Genomic DNA, 6,821 nt, shown 5'->3' with positions numbered 1-6,821 from the left:
TACCTCTTTTCTACTATTGCTGGTGAAACAGTAGGGAAAGAGCATCACCAATATGGCAAAGTTCATTGGCAGATCTCAAGACTAGAGGAAGGTCTTTCTGCCTTCTGAAGCTCATGCAGAAATTTTGGCTGTGAAATTTCACACTGTGATAACGGAGAAATGGGGAATGAACATGGAGCACTGGTGTGGTCTGGCTTAAATTATATCTAGTGGACTTTCTCCTTAAAGGTAAGTCATGGTAGCTAGACTTTTAAAGAAAGAACCCCAAGATATCTACACACTCCATTCTTCCGATGCCTTAAATATGCAGTTGTCAAAAGCAGTGTCTGTTGGGTGAGTATCTGGTGCTTTGGGAGCAATTCAAGATGTTTGTTCTTGTTGCTGTCAATTACAACTTTCTTGGAAGTCAACCTTGTAATTTCTGTCCTTTTTCAGAACAATGAAGGAAGAAAAGGCAAATGAAGGATATTTGCTTTCTCAATGTAAGGTAGGTGGTGATGCTTCTGAAATTTTTGGGCAACTCTTGCAAATACTTGTTTATGTTTTTAGATGGTATACATATGATACAAATGTTAGATGGAATAACTTGATAGCTGGCTGAGCTTTCATCTCTATAATACATTAACATATCTTGTTTTAATTATTATCATTGTCTTTGATAAAACTGATAAAAAATCCCCAGAGACATACCTTGGATGTCTTTTTTTAGCTGGCAGCTTGACTGTAGAGCTGCAATATATGAAGGAATGGCAAATATTTATGTTCACCATAAATTTTGATTTGAAAATGTCATGGATTTGGCACCAAACATTTAGATGAAATTTTCTGGGAAATTCTTCAGGGCTCAGTGAGATAATCTAGAATCTCAACTAACTATTGAGAATTGCTGTAAAGAAATACTTAGTGTTGCACCAGTGAAGTACATTACTCAGGACCTTAATGATATGTTCTTAGAACAGCACCTCACAGCTCTTAACTGCTTACAGCCTCAGACATAGAACAGCTCACATTCAACACTATGCCAACATGTACTGGGTGACGTATCCAATTTCCAAACGCTCTCTGCCAACCTTATTTGTCAGAGGACTAAGCCAAAACACAGAGGAAAAAACCAAGACCTTCTATCAATTATGTAAAAAGCCCGAAGTACAAGTCTCACTTCAAATTTTTTCTTAATGTCCATGCATTGCTGAAAGCTCTGTATATTCTTCCTTGATGAAGTTTGAAAAAGAGAGCTAAGAAATAAGCTGAAAACATAACTTATGCATAACTAAGAAATACTTCAACAGACAAAAGTTCAAATACCTTTAACATAAATCTTGATATAAAATATGACCTTGATTTAATGGTAGACACATACATTGAGCTATACATTTAAGTTATAGCTTCCTATATATACTTTAAAAAAAACACTGAAAATACCTAAGAGAAGGTTTGAAAATACGTTTTATTCTTATGTCCAATATTTGGAGGAAAAGCTGTAAGGTGTATTAGGCCACTTAAGCACTGAATATTTGCTATGGGCCCTCCACTGAATGCATTAAACATTGATAGAATGCTCATCAAACGGCCCTATTTGAACTTTCATTCTTTGAAGTCCTCTTTTTTCAGAAGTCAGCCTTGAAGGAACATTTTATTACTGTTTGATTCTGCTGGTGCTACTCTAAGGATATTTTATTTTTGTTAAGTCATTTTGAACATAACATTATTATTGCCATGAATCTAATTATTAGATATTAGTTTCTAGTTCTTTGAAGAAGTAAATGCCGAGGACGTGTGGGGAGAGGAAATATATTTTAAGATATTATAATCAAGCTTAGGAGTAACCATTGACCAGTAGGTGTCTTACCATGTTGTTAAAAATCTCTAGTCGGCAGTTAAGGAAATTATCAACAAGTAATTACCAAACAGAGATTTCAGTGTAGATTTTATCTTTCTGAAGTGAGTATAAGGAGAAAACTGAAGTTTGAATAAAGAACAATCCACTGTTATCCCATATCTTGTTGTTACTTACATTTATCTGTTGATTTTACACCTTAGCTGAGTCATAAACTTTCTAACAGGTATAGACTGAACACTTTCATTTCATAGTGAAGACAGAATCATAAGCCAAGGATACGGACCATCTTTTTGATTGTTTTCTTTTCATGACCATATTCACTGTTGTGTCTTGATTTATAAGAATTTCCTGGGAAAAGTGGGAATTTTGTTGTTGATAAAGGAGTAATACAGAAATTACTGGTGCTATCTATGGTGAGAAAAATAGATTTTGTACAATGTATTGTAATCTAAATAAAATGTGAATTTTATTTTTTTTAAGAAAATTATAAGAAAATATCTTTTATAATCATAGATGCAAAACTCCTTAACAAAATGCCAGCAAATTAAATGCAGAAATCTTTTTTAAAAAGCTACATCATGAGAAAGTAGAGTTTATCCCAGGAATGCAAGGTTAGTTTCACATTTAAAAGTCAATCACTATTACTCATCATATTGAAAATAAAGAAATAAAGGAGCCAATCCATAGGATCTTTTCAATAGATGCATAAAAAGTACTTGACAAATTTAAAAACTCGTTTGTGACATAAAAAAACTAAGCAAACTAGAAATAGAAGGGCACTTTGTCTACCTGATAAAGGATATTAATGAAAATCTTACAGTTAATATAATGCTTGATGATGACAGAATGTTTTTCTCTAGGACTGGACACAGGCAAAGATACCCTCTTAACACTGTAATGAAGTGTGGAATAGGGCAAGAAAATGAAAGACAGAACACACTGTGTGTGTAGAAAAGTGTACAGAACCCACAAGCAACTACTAGAATTAATAAGGAAATTTTTAAAAGTTGCAGGAAACATGGTCAATACTTTAAACTCAATTTTACTTTTATATTTTATTGGTTTGCTGCTAATATAATTTTGAAATTCCACTTGAAGAGAAATTACAAAAACATAAAATATTTAGTAATAAATTTAAAAAAAACATGTAAGACCTCTCCAATAAAAATTGCAAAACATTGTTGAGAGAAATTAAGTAAAACCCAAACAAGAGGACATATACCACCTGTTCATGGGTTAAAAGACAGGGAAATTTGGAAGAGAAGAACAAAGGTGGAGAATTCACATTACCTGAATTCAAAGTCACTAAAGCTACATTAATCAAGATGGTAGGATACTGGCATTAAAGGACTGACAAGTACCAATGGAACAGAATGGAAAGCCTGGAAATAGGCTCACACTCATACAATTCATTAATTTTCAACAAAGACATCAAAGCAATACATTGGAGGCAAGGTAGATCTTTTCAACAAAAGGTACTGGAATAACAGGGAAAGATGGCGGCATGAGAGGTAATACAGATGTCTCCTCCCAAAAGTCACATACAATATGGAAATAGAGTTAATACAACTAATCCTAAAAGAGCAACAAGAAAGAAGGCTGTGCCAGACTGCATACACTGGAGAAAAGAGCAGACCTTATGGAACCGGGCACCAGCACTACTCTTGTGCGACCCCCAACATCATTCGGGGGTCTGAGCAGCTCCAGAGAATAGAGCTTCTCGGCACTAGAGGGTGCTACATACAAATATGGAACATCAAAGGAACCTGGTTCAAACCAAAATCCCACAAACACCAGAAAAAGAGCCAAGTGAAACTGAACTCACCAATCTTCCTGAAAGAGAGTTCAAAATAAAAATCATAAACATGCTCATGGACATACAGAAAAATATTCAAGAACTCAGGGTAGAATTCAGGTCCGAGATACAATCAGTAAGAAATGCATTATCTGAGATGAAACATACAATGGAGTGATTTGAAAGTAGGTTAGATGTAATAGAAGACACTGTAAATGGATAAGAAACTAGAGAAGAGGAATACAAAGAAGCTGAGGCAGAGAGAGAAAAAGGATCTCTAGGAATGAAAGAATATTGAGAGAACTGTGACCAATACAAATGGAACAATATATGCATTATAGGGGTACCAGATGAAGAAGAGAGAAAAAGGGATAGAAAGTGTCTTTGAGGAGGTAATTTCTGAAAACTTCCCCAATCTGGGGAAGGAGACAGCTTCTCAGGCCATGGAGGTGCACAGATCTCCCAAAACAAGGGACCCAAGGAAGATGACAACAAGACACATAATAATTAAAATGGCAAAGATCAAGGATAAGAACAGAATATTAAAAGCAGCCAAAGAGAGAAAAAAGACCACATACAAAGGCAAACCCATCAAGCTGTCATCAGACTTCTCAACAGAAACCTGACAGGCCAGAAGGGAGTAGCATGATATATTTAATGCAATGAAACAGAAGGGCCCCGAACCAAGAATACTCTACCCAGCAAGGTTATCATTTAAATTTGAAAGAGGGATTAAACAATTTCCAGATAAGCAAAAGCGGAGAGAATTCACCTCCCACTAGCCATCGCTACAGTGTATTTTGGAGGGGCTGCCATAAATGGAAGTATTCCTAAGACTAAATAGCTGTCACCAGAGGAAACAAAACTGAAGTAAAGAAAGTAGAATATTTAATTACTAAGCAGATGGAAAATCAAATCAACTACCCTCAAAGTCAGTCAAGGGATAGACAAAGAGTACAGACTATGAAACCTAATATATAAAGAATGGAAGAGGAATAAAAAGGATGAAAAAAAAAAGAACCTTTACATTATGTTGTAGTAACATTGTAAGTGAGTTGAATTCAACTGTTAGATAGTAAGGAAGTTACCCTTGAACCTTTGGTAACTACAAATCTAAAGCCTGCAATGGCAATATGTCATACCAATCAATAATCAGCCTAAATGTAAATGGACTAAATGCACCAATCAAAAGACATAGAGTCACTGAATGGATAAAAAAACAAGATCTGCCAATATGCTGCCTACAAGAGACTCACTTCAAACCCAAAGACATACAAAGACTAAAAGAGATGGAAGAAGATATTTCATGCAACTAATAGTGAGAAAAAAGCAAGAGTTGAAGTACTTGTAGCAGACAAAATAGACTTCAAAACAAAGAAAGTAACAAGAGACAAAAAAGGGGTCAGTCCAACAAGAGCATATAACCATTATAAGTATCTATGCACCCAACACAGCAGCACCTACATATGTGAAACAAGTACTACCAGAATTAATGAGGGAAACAGAATGCAATGCATTCATTTTAGGAGACTTCAACACAGGATTCACTCCAAAGGACACATCAACCAGACAGAAAATAAGTAAGGAGACAAAGGCACTGAACAACACAGAACAGTTGGACCTAACAGACATCTACAGAAGAACACTCCACCCAAAAGTAGCAGGATACACATTCTTCTCAAGTGCACATGGAACGTTTTCAAGAATAAATCATATATTAGGCCACAAAAAGAGCTTCAGTAAATTCAAAAAGATTGTAATTGTACCAACCAACTTCTCAGAACACAAAGGTATGAAACTAGAAATAAATTACGCAAAAATGAAAAAACTCACAAACACATGGAGACTTAACAACATGCTCCTAAATAATCAACGGATCAATGACCAAATAAAAAGAGAGATCAAGCAAAATATGGAGACAAATGACAACAATAATTCAACACCATAAAAATCTGTGGGATGCAGTGAAGACCATGCTAAGAGGGAAATATATTGCAATACAAACTTACCTCAGGAAAGAACCCAAGCATGTATGGTCAATTAATATATGATAAAGGAGCCATGGATATACACTGGGGAAATGACAGCCTCTCTAACAACTGGTATTGGCAAAACTGGACAACTACATGCAAGAGAATGAAACTGGATTATTGTCTAACTTAACTTCACATAGAAAAGTAAACTCAAAATGGACCAAAGACCTGAATGTAAGTCATGAAACCAAGAAACTCTTAGAAGAAAACATAGGCAAAAATCTCTTGAATATAAACATGAGCAACTTTTTCCTGAATACATCTTCTTGGGCAAGGGAAACAAAAGCAAAAATGAAAAAATGGGACTACATCAAGCTAAAAAGCTTCTGTATAGCAAAAGACACCATCAGCAGAACAAAAAGGAATCCTACAGTATCGGAGAATATATTTGTAAACTACTTATCCAACAAGGGATTTACATCCAAAATAATAAAGAACTCACATACCTCAACACCCAAAAAACAAATAAACTTATTAAAAAATGGGCAGAGGATATGAACAGACACTTCTCCAAAGAAGAAATTCAGATGACCAACAGGCACATGAAAAGATGCCCCACATCGCTAATCATCACAGAAATGCAAATTCAAACCACAATGAGGTATCACCTCACACCAGTAAGGATGGCCACCATCCAAAAGACAAACAACAACAAATGTTGGCAAGGATGTGGAGAAAGGGGAACCTTCCTACACTGCTGGTGGGAATGTAAATTAGTTCAACCATTGTGGAAAGCAGTATGGAGGTTCCTCAAAAAACTAAAAATAGAATACCATTTGACCCAGGAATTCCACTCCTAGGAATTTACCCTAAGAATGCCCAGTTTGAAAAAGACATATGCAGCCCTATGTTTATCTCAGCACTATTTACAATAGCCAAGAAATGGAAGCAACCTAAGTGTCCATCAGTAGATGAATGGATAAAGATGTGGTACATATACACAATGGAATATTATTCAGCCTTAAGAAGAAAACAAATCCTACCATTTGAAACAACATGAATGGAGCTAGAGGGTATTATGCTCAGTGAAATAAGCCAGGTGGAAAAAGACAAGTATCAAATGATTTCACTCATCTGTGGAGTATAAGAACAAAGAAAAAAAGTGAAGGAACAAAACAGCAGCAGAATCACAGAACCCAAGAATGGACTAACA

This window comes from Manis pentadactyla, chromosome 16, assembly GCF_030020395.1.
Source record: "Manis pentadactyla isolate mManPen7 chromosome 16, mManPen7.hap1, whole genome shotgun sequence".
Lineage (NCBI taxonomy): Eukaryota > Metazoa > Chordata > Mammalia > Pholidota > Manidae > Manis > Manis pentadactyla.
Note: the sequence above shows the minus strand (reverse complement) of the source record.